Genomic DNA, 14,387 nt, shown 5'->3' with positions numbered 1-14,387 from the left:
TTAGCGATGACTGTGCTCTAGTAATACTCCTCACTTAGTAACACCCCGATCATCCAACATCGGTCCTTGCGCTGATGCTAGGCCTCCCCGCCCAACATCCTCTGCACTGCTGCATCACCCATGGCCCTACCACTGCCACTGCTGCATCCGTACGACAACTCCCTCTGCATTCGTGCTGCTGCCCATGGCCCTGCCACTACCACTGCTGCATCTGCATTGCATCCCTTCTCATCATGTTGCATCATGCTGCCCATAGTACTGCCATTGCTAACTGCTACACTGCAACTCAGTTATTGAGAAGTAAGTAACTGTTCCTCCCAATTCTGACATCTTTGTTAGGCTAAAAACACTCCTGATGCTGAAGCTCCCTCTGTCGTTGACAAGTGCTCCCTCTATTGACCTTCGCACTGCTGCAACAACTCCATGCATCTCGCACTGCTGCCTGACGCTGTGCAGGGACTCCTGCACTGTAGCACTCTTTATTGCTCCATCCGCATCTGTCTTTAGCGACATCAGCGAGTCCTGCTACTCCTTTTCGGGGCTCCCATAGCCAGGTATAATCCAAGAGGTTTGGTGCCTCGAGGATCTTGCCCCTCATCGTCTGTAGTCCGTTTGACTACAGCTCGATGTCTCCCCACTTCCTCTCAAGTGGCGCATGAGCACTCATGAAACAATTGTCATCTATCTCCACTTCTTTCTCCGCCATCGTTGGCGCTGCCTTGGTCTCAAAAGCCTCTCCCTTGTTCTACTTCCTTGGACACTGGTTCGCATAGTGACCTAATTCCCCACAGTGGAAGCACTTGACCTTGGAGAGGTCCTTCTTTTGTTTCTCCTGCTTTCGTATAGATGCTAGAGCCACATCCTCCTATTCCTCTTTCTTCATTCTGATCCCCTTATCGCTACTCCCTGCCTTGGTTAGTTGTCTGATCTCTTCTTGACGAAGAGCTGCCCATAGTTCCTCCCAATCCAAAAGGTTCGACTTGCCTAGTAAGCTTTGGAAAAATACCTCCCAGTCCTTTGAGACTGCGTTCAGTACGGCCCTCAACAACATCTTCTCATCCGGCGTGGCCCCTATGGAAGTAAGTTGGTCCCGGATCTTTGTCAATCGCCTGAGGAAGATATCTATCTGCTCTCCCCTCCGCATCTGGTATGACCGCAGTTGATTTTCTAGAAGCATCTTCCTCTGCACATAAGTATGCTGATACAACTTTTTCAGGGCATCCCACATCTCATTGCCGTACCCTTCTCCGTAATATGTGGTACCACATGATCCTTGACCCTGTCAAGGATGATGCACTTATCCCTGGCCATTGCCTCTTTGTACTTCTCATTTTCAGTTGGGTCAATTGGGATCACCATCGTTTTCAAGGCGAAGTGCTTGATGCAATATCTGTCTAGAATGGACAAGATCCCGACCTTCTAGACTACGAAGTTGGAAGCTCCGTCTAGTCTATCTTGATCTCTCAACCGTTTCACTGCCATTTCACTGCTTCTCTTTCGAATCTTTCGAGTCTCTCTACTTCCCTCTTAGAAGTCCTCTATTCGACTCTTGTTGAGTCTCTCAACTTCCCGTTTGGAAGTTCTCGGTATGACTCCCTCTGAGCCTTGATTTCCCTTCTGGAAACCCCTATGCCAATGTCGAGATGCCCCACTCCGGTCGTTTGTGCAATTGCACCATTGATACAGATTTCTTGGCTAGAAATCCTCGACAGCAACTTCCTCCTCCTTGGTCTTGCCTTGTTAGGTACTGTTCTGACCACATTACCCCACCAACTTTGCTCTGCAACTCACCCATAGCCTCCTATGCCTCAACAATCTGAAGGTCTGAGCCTCTAGGCTCTGCGCAATCCCGACACCAGCAAAATCTACACCTCCTGGCAACAGCGTCGATCCTTCCTGACTGAGAAAGATGACCGAGCACTGCGTAGGTCAGGTCTGCGCCTCTTTGCCTCAGCGCTGATCCTCCTCCTGGCTCGAACTGATAACGCAGGCTCTTTGCGTCACCCCTTCTTTGTTGCTTTCAATTAGGAACAACTTCTGTCACTTGGGACAAATGTTTTTGCTGCTGCTGCTCTGCTTAGCTAATGCATTCAATTATCCTGTGATCTGCAACCACGCTCTGATACCATGTTGGAATTTCTAAGTTTAACCCGTTAGAAATTCTTCCTATAGTATCTGATTTATTTCTTCCTACTTGTTCAATTACTTGACAAGTTATTTACCATGTAAATACTGAAAATAAATACAAGTACAATATCAACATCTACAAATCATCAACTAAAAGTAAACAAGCACACAAGTGACACCGTTGTTTTTGGACTAATGTCCTCGAAAAAGCCTAATGCAGGAAAAGCGATGCAGCTATTTAGAGGGTTTTATTATTATGCAGTTTTCAGAATACAACCTGGGTGCCAGAAATGGCTCACTTAACAGAGTTGCCCTCGTTAGTAGTACCTCTCAGTCAGATACAGATATTCTGGCTAAATCAGCGGATGAACGATCCCACAACAACAATACAGCTTTTGCTGCTCTGCATCACTTTGATAGGGACTGTGTCACCCTATCCGGCTCTCCAGTTCCAGTCTGTCCCATGAAAATCTCTCAGTGTTGCCTCTAGGCCCAACGTCAGCTTCTCTGGCCTAGTGTCAGCCTCCCTGGGCTCTGCGTCAGCCTATGGAGCCTTTGTGTCTCACACGCTGGCCCTCTTTGGCTCTGCGCAACTCCTGGCTGCCTCTGCGTGGCCTTTGGCTGCATCTGCGTGGCCTTTGGCTGCCTCTGTGTGGCCTCTAGTTCACTGTGCGTCAACCTCTCCCGAATTTTGCATCGATCCTACCGGTACTAATTGTGCCTCTCTGCTATGTATTCACCGCCCCTCAGCTGCAACTTAGATCACTCACTCAATTTCCTCAGCAAACCTTGCCCCAGAAATCGAGTTCTTAATCTCTCTTGGTGTGTTCTCCAATTGACCCTCAAGCCTCCTTTTATACTTTTTTGGTTGGTCCATCAACGACCGAGATTAAATCTCTAATCAACGGCTAAGATTAGATTTGGTTTGATCCATGACTTGTGGACCATTCTAACCCAGTTTTATATTAGTATCCATTAATATTTTATTTTTCTTAAGTTTAGACTTAGGAACTCCATTAAAAATATTAATTATTTTAATATCTTCCAAATTGGTTAGATTTTGCCCAAACCATTTATGGGTCTTGGAGATCTCATGTGCTTTAGCCTCTCCACCAATTTCCGTGGCTAGAGCACATCCGATGCTACCCCAAATCAACAGAAATCAATTACACTACAGTAGAAAAATCCCCTCAAAACAATCTTCCTTTACTTTAGATTACTTATGAAAATTAGGGCCTAGACCCGTAGAGAATACACAATTTTTTTTTTTAAAATCATTGGACTCTGGAAATTTGCCCCTCTGGGAAATCAACTTCAAGGAATTTGTCCCTTTTGGAACTTGGCCCTCGTGAAGATTTTGGCCTTGGAAAATCAACCAAGGCAACATTGTATTTACTTCAATGGAACAAAATTTGAAGCTCACATAAAAAGAAGGAAATGAATTTGAGGATGCAACAAAGAACAAACAATGTGTGTGGAAGCCTTATATACGTCACCACTACCAAACTAGATATTTCATTTGTTGTTGGGATTCTTTCCAAGTTAATGCAAAAGTCTTTTGAAAGACATTGGTTTGTTTCAAAAAGAGTTTTGAAATACTTGAAAGGAACTCGAGGTTTTGAACTATAGTTTGATTCGATATTTTGATTCAGACTTTGATGTGGACAAAAAATGGAGTGTTGACTTCAAGCTATCTCATGAGTCTTCGATCAACAACTGTCTTTTGGATATCACACAAATAGTCACTCCCATTAGATTCCACAACAATGGCAGAATATGTGGTAGATGCAAAAGAAACCAAAGAAATTGTGTCTTAGGAAACTACTAGAAGATTTGTGGGAAAATAGGTGATGTTGGGTGCATCCAAACACAACTTCCACTAACATACTTTTGGCCTCAAATTCTCTTGATTGTCAAAGTTCCTCGCTTTAATTGGTCATAGTTCAAATCCAAATTCCAATGCCTTGTAAATTGTTGTTAATTGGCCAAGTTCTATAAACTTAGTGCCAAACACTATAACTCAACACTATATGGAACCAAGTGTTATACCCACAAATTACGTTGTTGAACACCAACACTACAACCACATGATAAAACCAAAATTTGAGAACCTCTTGGCACCCATACACTAACAGAACAAAGCACATAGGATTGGGCACCATGCCTAGGTGCTTTTCACTTATCGCACATCAGTGAACCAAGGGTTCTAACCTACAATTCCTTTTATATTGGGTTGGTTTGCGGGGACATCAAGAGGTGGATTGCTTCCTCGTTGATTAACAACATTGAATTGAAAAACAACATATATTGGGGAAATGACCAAATAGAATCCCGGTATGATATCGAAAGCCAAGCTATATCAGATATTGATGTTTCCATAAACTTCAACAAAACTCCAATATAGAGGTAGTTTCGTAGATGGAATTGTAAATGACGGTAAAGGTTTTATTGCCATTCTCTCGTCAGTTGGTGGTTGTGGGCATAGAATATTGAAATCTCCCCAAAACGAAATGCACAACAATTAATCACAAAACATCAAGGCCAATGTAGAACCTTGCAATAATGGAACCATGATTATGGAAGACTGTATGTTGGTGTAACATACAATATTTGACGACCTTTTCCCTCATCACTATATCTTGTTCACTGACAAAAGTGCCATCGAAACTCAGGAAAAACACTATAACTCAACACTATATGGAACCAAGTGTTATACCCACAAATTACGTTGTTGAACACCAACACTACAACCACATGATAAAACCAAAATTTGAGAACAAGGCACATAGGATTGGGCAGCATGCCTAGGAGCTTTTGTTTATCACACATCAGTGAACCAAGGGTTCTAACCCACAATTCCTTTATATTGGGTCGGTGTGTTGGGACATCAATAAGCGGATTGCTTCCTCGTCAATTAACAACATTGAAGGGTCAATCCATAGGGATATTGACGAACAACATATATTGGGGAAATGACCAAATAAAATCATGATATGATATCGAAAGCCAAGCCATATCAAAGATTGATGTTTCCATAAACTTCAACAAAACTCTGATTTAGAGGTAGTTTCGTAGATGGAATGGTAAATGACGGTAAAGGTTTTATTGCCATTCTCTCATCAATTTATGGTTGTGGGCATATAGGATATTGAAATCTCCCCAAAACGAAATACACAACAATTAGTCACAAAACACCAAGGCCAAGGTTGAACCTTGCCATAGTGGAACCATGACTATGGAAGATTGTATGTCGGTGTAACATATAATATTTGATGACCTTTTCCCTCATCACAATAGCTTGTTAATTGACAAAACTGCCATCGAAACTTGGGAAAAACATGAATTTTGAGTGTTACGGGTTTTCCCCGATATCATATGAACTTCGTGCTTGGAACCTTTACAAAGGAAAATGGCTATCGACATATGGACTCCATGTGAACGCTGCAATGGAACTTTGTGGCACCAAATAACCAGATTGTATGGAATAACGCTGTTGGAAGGCTTTAAGATGGGGTTGGAACCTCATCCTAGAATCACAACTGGTTAGTATAGTTGCAGGGATATTTCTCACGTGAATGAAAGAAACTTGGTCTCTTGACACAATATAGATTATAACATGAAACCCAAATAGTCACATATGAGAAAAAATGGGAAAATACATAACTTTGATATTTTAGTGAACCTGAAAATGGATGAAGACAATGACACAAAATATATTATAACATGAAACCCAAATAGTCACATATGGGAAAATACATAACTTTGATATTTTAGTAAACCTAAAAATGGATGAAGACAAATAAAGAAGTGATATGCGCAGTGTTTCCCTCTTGGTCTCCTCGGGCCTCTTCACACACTCACACCACACTCTCACACACTATGAACTTTCCTATTACAAAACTCGTTATATACAATATGATGATTTGGTTAAGATCCACTAAAGATGGATTGAAATAATTCATTTTTAGGGAATATCCAATCTAACCTAAAATCTTTTAACAAACTACTTGAAATAGTGAATTACATATTGATGGGGAAATAAATCCCAGATTTCTTGAGCTAATCCTATCTTTTAGAAACTAAATTAAGGGACCCACTCCCTTTAGTAAATTTCATAAGACCTTCTAGAGGTCTCATTGACTTTGAAGAGATGCTTCTACATGAATAGGTGAATTCTACTCTTCTGGGTGACAATACTTTTGCAATCAATTGGTCATGAATCCTAGATTCCATGATCGAACCAAGCATATAGACATAAACGATCATTTAATTCACTATTATATGGAGGGAAAGGCTATTTATTTGAGACATTGTTTCACAAATGAACAAATTGCAAACATCTTCACCAAAGCACGAGGGAGAGAAGTTTGAAAAGTTTTGAATGATGCTTGGACTCACAAACACCCTTCTAGCTTATGGGGGTAATGTTGGGCACATAACCCTTCAGGATTTTTTTTTCATTGTAAATAAAACGTAAATACTAGGAGAAATAGGAGAATATGAAAGATCAACTGACCTCTAGGAAGAGGAAACCAAGAGTCACCGCATTGTGAAGTTATTCTCCGCAGACCCTTTTCATAGTTTTGGATGAAAAGCCAGATTGAGAGCTAGTTAGGCCCAAGACCAATTGATAAAGCATGCCACATTGTTAATTTTAGGTGACAATGGTATGTTCTATGCTTGCAACAATTACATCAATGTCATTTTATCAACCCAATGACAATTTCCACTTAATTATTAATGACAATAACATTAACCAATAATCACATTGACGGTCACTGTAGCTAGAACATAAACAATAAATCCATAAAACAAGCCAAGACAAGAGAACACTAGAATTTGGCGAATGCTAGGAAAAACCCTAAGATGGGGAAAACCCTTTGATCAATTCTTATTATTATTATATCAAATGTTCAACAGAGGGAGAGTACATTAATAGAGTTAAAGTCAAAATTGACTTGTCAAATCACTGTCCAAAACAACCTAGTCAAATTGGTAGCACTATGTGCCCTAACTAGTCAATGATCAAGGGTCAAAACCATAGTTTTAAAACTCGGACTCGGATTCAGAACCAGTCGAGGGTAGACTCTGACTCGGTATTGACTCGGCCTACTTGATTTCAATGACTTGGTCTTTGTAAAAATTACATTAAATATATATTCTTTTAATGAAAAAACATATTTTTAAAGATTTTCATTCATGTTTCCAAACTCAAAGCATTAGAATATAGAGAAAAGACAACATATGATCAAAGTATGCTCATGAATATATCTATTATATCAAAATGGCACCCAATGCACTACCAATACATGTAATACATAGAGATCAGAACAAAAACACATAACCAAGGAGGTTCTAAATGGCCTCTACAACAAAACATCACTGGTCACCACTGCTAGAAAAGCCAACATCATCTGGCTTAGATTCTGAATCAGAGTCAGACAGGAAAACCCATGGCTCCTCTTCTTCAAGATCTTCAACTGCAACTGTAGAAGTAGTAGCACTAGCAGCAGTTGCACGCTGAGATAGACGAGCTATGTGCCTGTGTCGTGGCTGAGTAGATGAAGTGCTTGCAACTTGGGGTCTTGGGGCTGGTACTAGTGGATCTGCGTTTAACTGAATAGTTTGTAATGCACCCATCTCTAAATCAATATCAACACCAAAATCCTCATCACGGTCAAACTCTATTGGTTGACTCTCCACTACCCAATCTGAGGATGAATCAATAACTTCCAACTGGGATCTATATGTGGGGTTTGGGTCACTTTTATAGGCCTAGGAGAGGGGTAGATGCGTTGAGAAAAAAAAATGAGTTTCAAGTATGACTTGCCGTCTTTTTTTGCCGCGGACCATTGTTTTAAAAGGCAGTCGAGTCGACTCCGACTCGACTGAGTCAGACCGAGCCAATGCCTGGTCGGATCAGCTCAGTGGCCGAAACGGAACGACTGGCCGGGTTGTTACCGAGCTAGTCAGTGACTCCGTTGACTCGGCAATGACTCGGCCGGCGCGGCTCTTTGACAAAAATCCTGAAGCACATTTGTCAAAAGTTGTTCCGCTTCATACATATCAATGGTTGGGTTGTTGTTTATTGCATATTTATAGCCCTAAAGTAATCTACCACCGTGAGAAAGTTTTGAAAATTTCAAGGCCGAAGTATGGTTATCCTAGTGGCATAATTAGAAAATTGATACAATGCATTGAGCCATACAATGTTTTTAGAAAGGCAAACGTTCTGGCAATGGACTAATAAACACATATTTACCTCTGATTGTTTTGGAGTTTGACTAGAATTAAATCAAGGGTTTTGAGACTTCATTAGGGGTAGAGAATTGGTATTATTGTTGTTGTAGTCTAGTCGAATTGGAGTTGGAGTTTTAAAACATTGCTGCTGACTAGCTCACCCTGTTTAATATGGGCTCGGCCGAGCTGGCTGGTCCGTCACTGAACCTGCCATCGGACTTGTTTTTATATCGAGCCGGCCCAGGCAAGGGACTGACTTGGTTGACCAGAGCAAATCTGATTCAGACTGGCCTGGTTTTAAAACCATGGTCAAAACAACCTCTTTGCAACTTGGTCAAAGTGCATCCAACTCGGCTTCCTTAGCTGGTCAAAGTCAACCCAAAACAGTCAAGCCCAGTCAAACAAAAGTCAATCCTGTGGTGAAACAGGCCTGCGGTCAACGCCAGTCAAACAGCCCAGAAAATCTCAGTATTTGTGCCAATGAATGCGGCCTGCGCAAACAGCTAAGTTACCAGAAACTCCTGAAGAATTTTCCGGAAACACGGATCCCTGTTTCTGATACATAAACGGATACGATTCTTGTCCGAAACTTTGTAAAAACGTTTTTGTGTTGCTTCAAAAAATCGGAAACTTTAGATTTGGAATTGGATACATTTCCAAGGGATTTAATCTTTTTTGGATCCGTTTCCGGAAATCCAGAAATAGATCCACGAAAATTGTGATCGGAATCCACCCTTAAAATTTTAAAAATCTTGAAAATTTGTATAGCCATAAATAAATAATAAAAATGAAGAAATCATATTTGCAAATAAACTCACTATAAACAGAGTCTCATAAAGTCTTTTCTAAATCTTTAGAAACAATGACACTCCATATATTTATCAAGGATTCTTACTAAGAAAAAGATAGATGTTCAAAAATGCAAATAAAAGGGTTTGATGAATGTCTTCGTAAAGAGATTTATTTGAGCGATTAATTTTCATTTTGGTTAAGGTTTTGTTAATTGTCATTGATTTTGCTCTTGATTTCATAAATCCCTCCAATATAACAAATCTTCTCTAGCCAATCTTGTGCCTGCATATAGTCATGAGACCAAGCTGACATTGAGAAGATTGAAATGTTCAAATAGGTCTTGATGGAATATCCCAATGATCCCATGGGCCTTTTAATTGTCATGCAAGGAAGATAGATATCATCTGCCATGCATGACACGTTCTTTGAAGGAGTTGGACCCGAAAGCACAAAGGCTGTAGCATTTCTGATTACATTATTAATGATGATGATAATATGTTGAATGTTATAATAATCACTAATGATGATGACAATGTTTATGCTGGGTGATGATGGTGATTTGTTTATGTTGAATTCATGATGATGAGTATGCATTTTAAGATATAGATTCTAGATTCTAAAAGATGATCGTTAATATGAAATATATATATATATATATATATATATATATATATATATGCATGCCGTTTCCTTGCTGTATCGTATCCTGATATTTTGAAAATTTGTTGTATCCGTATTCGTTTCAGTGCAACTTAGCCAAACAGTAAGTTTCCCACAAAAATCGCAATCAAGATCAGTCAAACAGTCCTTGGTCAACGCTGGTCAAACCCTGCATCAGATCTGAAATTTGGCGTCCTCTTTCACCCACACGTGTGAGAAAAAGAGCTGCTCAATGCTGTACGAACCAATTAGATGAGGAGAGAGAAGAATGAGTTGAGTTGATGAGGGGCTAAATGAGGTTGAAGGTCACTCTTATTTCTGTGAATCCATGTGGGTGAAAAGACATGTCTCTTGGACTTTATGAGCCTACATGATGGTGTAGCCGACCTTGACAATTTGCACATATGTGGGTTCACTTCAAAAACACATTTCTCCTTGTCCAAATTTAGTGATCTTTAGGTCGATTTTGGTCCTCTTGAAAAGAGGAATTCAATGCACTAATTATCTCCATCAAATGAGCTGTTCAAAGTGGAATTTGGCCCTAGTTGCCAATCTTAACACACATTCAGTTTCAAACTTCTCAATTTATCGTTTTAATGGTTACTATAGCTAGAAACCCTGCATTCTTAGACTTCTGTGCTTTCATCCTAGAAGTTCTGTTACTCAGATTGGAGATAGCTACTTGGTTGTCAGACTGCAGATGTTCATTCCGATGCAGTGCATGTTGCAGGTCTGATGACTCACAGGAGAAACACCTGGAATGATTATGCCCATCCATATTCCCAATTCTCCAGGTTTTGCTTGTGAAAGAAATGAAGGAAACCCCAAATCCAGACCTGCTATGGACACCATAAGCATCTCCCCAAGGTTCCAGTACTAGGATCCCAACAACCCAGCAGATTAAAGTCCAATGGAAGGAGCCTGGATCTCTGAGTTTGCAATCTCTACCGACCAAAGCAAATTCCTGAATGAGACAAGCCAGGAAGAAGTCCATAATTATCCCAAAAGTCCGAAACAAGTTTAGTAATTTACCTTATGTTTCTGCTGCACTATGATGAAGAGAGTGTGTGAGAGTACTGGAGAGCTGAGGAATGTTGACACTTGGCTCTTTGGATTGAATGTTTGGATGCCTCCCTTAATCTGCATTGTTGTTTCGTGTTTTTGGGATCGAAAATGATCCCCCCTTGCCTCCCACACCTGCCACCCCTTGTGAACATGAGATTATCAAACCTTTTTTTTTATGTGCTATTGAAAATTATATAACAATAGATGCAATATGTTATGATGTAATAATCATGATTTGTTAATTAGGTGTGAATAGCCTACATATATTATATAGAGTAATATTATTCCATTAATTAAGTCTGGAATGTTATTTAAGATTTACGGAATATTTTTTTTTAATCTTTTGGAGTGCATGGAAACAGTTAGATAATGTTCATCGTCTTTAACGTTTGGAATTAGGATCTTGTGCTTTTTTGTTCTCACATTTTCATCTTTCCTAGAGTTCACTTTTGTAACTCTCATCTTACTTCACCGTAATAATTTAGTCATTTGTTATTGTTGAGTTCGGCTGGGCAATTGGAGTTACTGGTTCCATTAGGCATTAATTTTTACTAATTTGAAAGCTAATGAAGAAAAACACATTTTATTATTGTTGATATGAGCTAGGAAATTGGAATTATTAGTTCCACAAGGCATTCAATTTTACTAAGTTGACAGCTATTTATTTCCACGACAAAAGGGCTTATCTAATCACCTGGACGAATGCATTTTATTTTTTAAGCAGTTGGAGTATAGCACATAGGAGGATGACGAGCTAGAAGATCAAACTTGGAAATAACTCATATCTCCATGAATGAAGATGCATTACCTGCCGAGATAGTTGTAGAGGAAAAAAGGGGTTATTGTGTTCTTTCGTTGCAAATATAGTTGGAGAGGTAATTTGGGGTGATTGTATACATTTCTTTGGCAATAAAATTTTAACTTGAAGCAATTTCACAGTGCTAACTATTATATTTTTTGCATCAAGCAAAGCACCTTTTAAATGTCTTCCTGTTATGGGATTATGCTAATTGGAACAATTGCATAGGTATGAGAAAAATCGTAGCAAACAGTGCACTCGTATGTTGTGATTCAGCAGAGTAATAACAAAAGTGCAAGGAAAAGCAATGGTGCGAGCCACTTATGTGGTATGGTTACTACAATCTTTTTGGAAGAAATCTACTTCTCGCTATGAAAGTTTGGATTTTTACTACAATGGTTGCAATGCAGTCAGTCTTGAGGTCACTTGATTCATTTTATATGTGGAGGTGCCCTTCTAATTTGTCCGTAGTTTCATCATTTCGTTGCCTTTGAGGTCACTTCATTTGTTTTATGCGTGGAGGTGCCCTTTTAGTTAGTCCAGACTTTCATCATTTCGTTCCCTTCAACTGAATTCTCTCCATGCCAATATTTCTTTAGGTTAGAAGTTTGCCATTTACACTATCATTTTCCATCAAAGTGTCGGCTATTCATTGCAAATGATATAAAGCATCCTCGTGCAAATTTGTGAGTGTTTTGACTGGATCCATCTCCCGCGTTTCAATTGAAACTCAAGTTTTCTAGCTGTTTTAGTATATACATCTCAGTTATAATGGCAAAATGCAACATTGCTTATTAGCTATTTTAATCAGGAACATAACCATCTACCATAAAGGTGGAAGGTACATCTTTGTTGGTTTTTGATTCAAATGGCTTTACTTGTTAAGACCGGATACTATTGTTTTGGCTTCCAGAATAATAGAGAAAATAAATTTAATAGAGTTCATAACAAGTAGTTTGTCAATCAACAAGGTGATGCATCTATTTGATGAACCCTAAGCATTGCTCTCTCTTACTACATGTATCTACTCATCCCTTTCTACATAGAGAATTGGAGTTTGAATTTTACTTTTCTGTCATTGATTACAGTTGGCCTTACCAAGCTACAATTGAAAATCTCAATGATTACATTTTACAGGCATTTCAGTATCAAAGTTCCACATTCTAGATTCATTGTTTTGAAAATAACATATAGACCCAATTACTATAAAAAGCCTACAGCTCAAACACAATTATTTCCACTGACAAATTACAATTCGACTCTCTTATTTCTACCGACATTTATAAATTTAAAATTGGACCAGAGGCACATAATTCAATTGCGTATGATAAAAATTTAAAATTAATCAAATTGCATATGTTAACACTACATAAAGTTTTGGCAGAATGGCATTGTTTCATTTTTGTTTTGTGAACAAGGGTGTTACGGTATTATGACTTCATGTGGGGGGTGTTACTTTATGGTTCTCAACACTAACCTTAATATGCATAAAGTAGCTTGCTTTTCAATGTAAAAAAACTGCAAGTCATGACAAAAGATTCTCCTAGTGAAGAATACAAGATGTAACATTATTTATTTGTACTCATTAAATAAACACGAATATAGGGAAAATATAATGTTTTAGTACAGAACACAGTAAATATGAATTGATTCCCAGCAAATGAACCCGGATGACGATATACCTATGCCAGGGGCAACTGACAGGCAATATAAAATAGAAAAAAAAACATTTATATGCTGCCTCTACAAACATGCAAATGCAGTAACAGAGTTCTTGTTTTAAGGCATATAATAAACTATACAAAGTAGAATTGGATATTGATAATTCCTCTTTTCGTGAACATCATTAGCAACGTTATGGAATGAACAAATGCAGTTCACTACAGTTCCAAATGGATTGCTTTACTTTCTAAATGCATTCAGTAAGGTTCCCTTGTTTCATATGAAGAGGAGGGGTATTTATGCGTAATGAAATCCCAATTTCACTTGGAATGCCGATTAGATGCGTTAATATAGGGTAATTGCTATCACACCAATTCAAGCATTTGCATCCCAAAGCCCGGCATTTGGATTGGTAAAATTTTGTTGTGGATAATGCTATATAAAGCATGCACGTTTTATAATTGTTATGCATGCAACATTATTGATGGGGCATCAATAAGATGTGGATATAACATAGGTAAATCACACAGTACTAAAATTTATGCAGAGGTTTCTAGCAATCCTGTTAGTGAACTTTGAATATATAGTTATACTCTTCATATACTTTTCATGATAAATATTCCTTAGTGCAAGAGATACTATTTTCGGGATTCAATATATAACAAAATGCATTACAAATAAATTCGTTTAACCACTAAAGTGCAAATATTACGGAGCAGCTCAGTTTTTTTGTTTGTTTGCCAAAACATTATTTAAAATTCATGTAAAGATTTTTGAAGGATTTAATTTAAATATTAGACCTATGTATAATATTCTAGCAACTATTTTAGTTATCATAGCAAATGTTTAATAAAAACATACAATTTACTATTAAAATTTGTATTTTTTTAGCTGAATATTATCAAATTTGCATTTTTTTCTTTCTTTCAAAAAATGGCTTTAAAAATAGTGAACCGGTGAAATCTCCCCCCTCCCCCCCTTGAAAAAACCTTGAAATGCTTATTGGTGATTGCCTCTATTATTGATGAATTTTGTGGTGTAA

General features: G+C 38.6%; 1 protein-coding gene across 4 annotated transcripts in view; it reads left to right on the top strand.

The window, feature by feature from the left end:
* The window catches only part of LOC149163427 (cullin-3A-like), a 44,271-nt gene extending 31,903 nt beyond the window's left edge, over positions 1-12,368 (top strand). For 2 of the 4 annotated variants that reach the window (XR_016260612.1, XR_016260615.1), the window contains one exon: positions 11,609-12,003. The gene's annotated coding sequence lies outside the window, so the exon portion shown is untranslated. Of the gene's footprint in view, positions 1-11,605 lie in introns of all 4 variants that reach the window. The other 2 variants (XR_016260613.1, XR_016260614.1) reach the window with 2 other exon arrangements.
* The last annotated feature ends 2,019 nt before the right edge of the window (positions 12,369-14,387 follow it).

The sequence above is a fragment of the Pinus tabuliformis genome, chromosome 5_1 (genome assembly GCF_031772625.1).
Source record: "Pinus tabuliformis cultivar Carrire ecotype Pingquan chromosome 5_1, CPIR1, whole genome shotgun sequence".
NCBI classification, from domain to species: domain Eukaryota; kingdom Viridiplantae; phylum Streptophyta; class Pinopsida; order Pinales; family Pinaceae; genus Pinus; species Pinus tabuliformis.
Note: the sequence above shows the minus strand (reverse complement) of the source record. Positions and strands in the feature narration are given on the sequence as shown.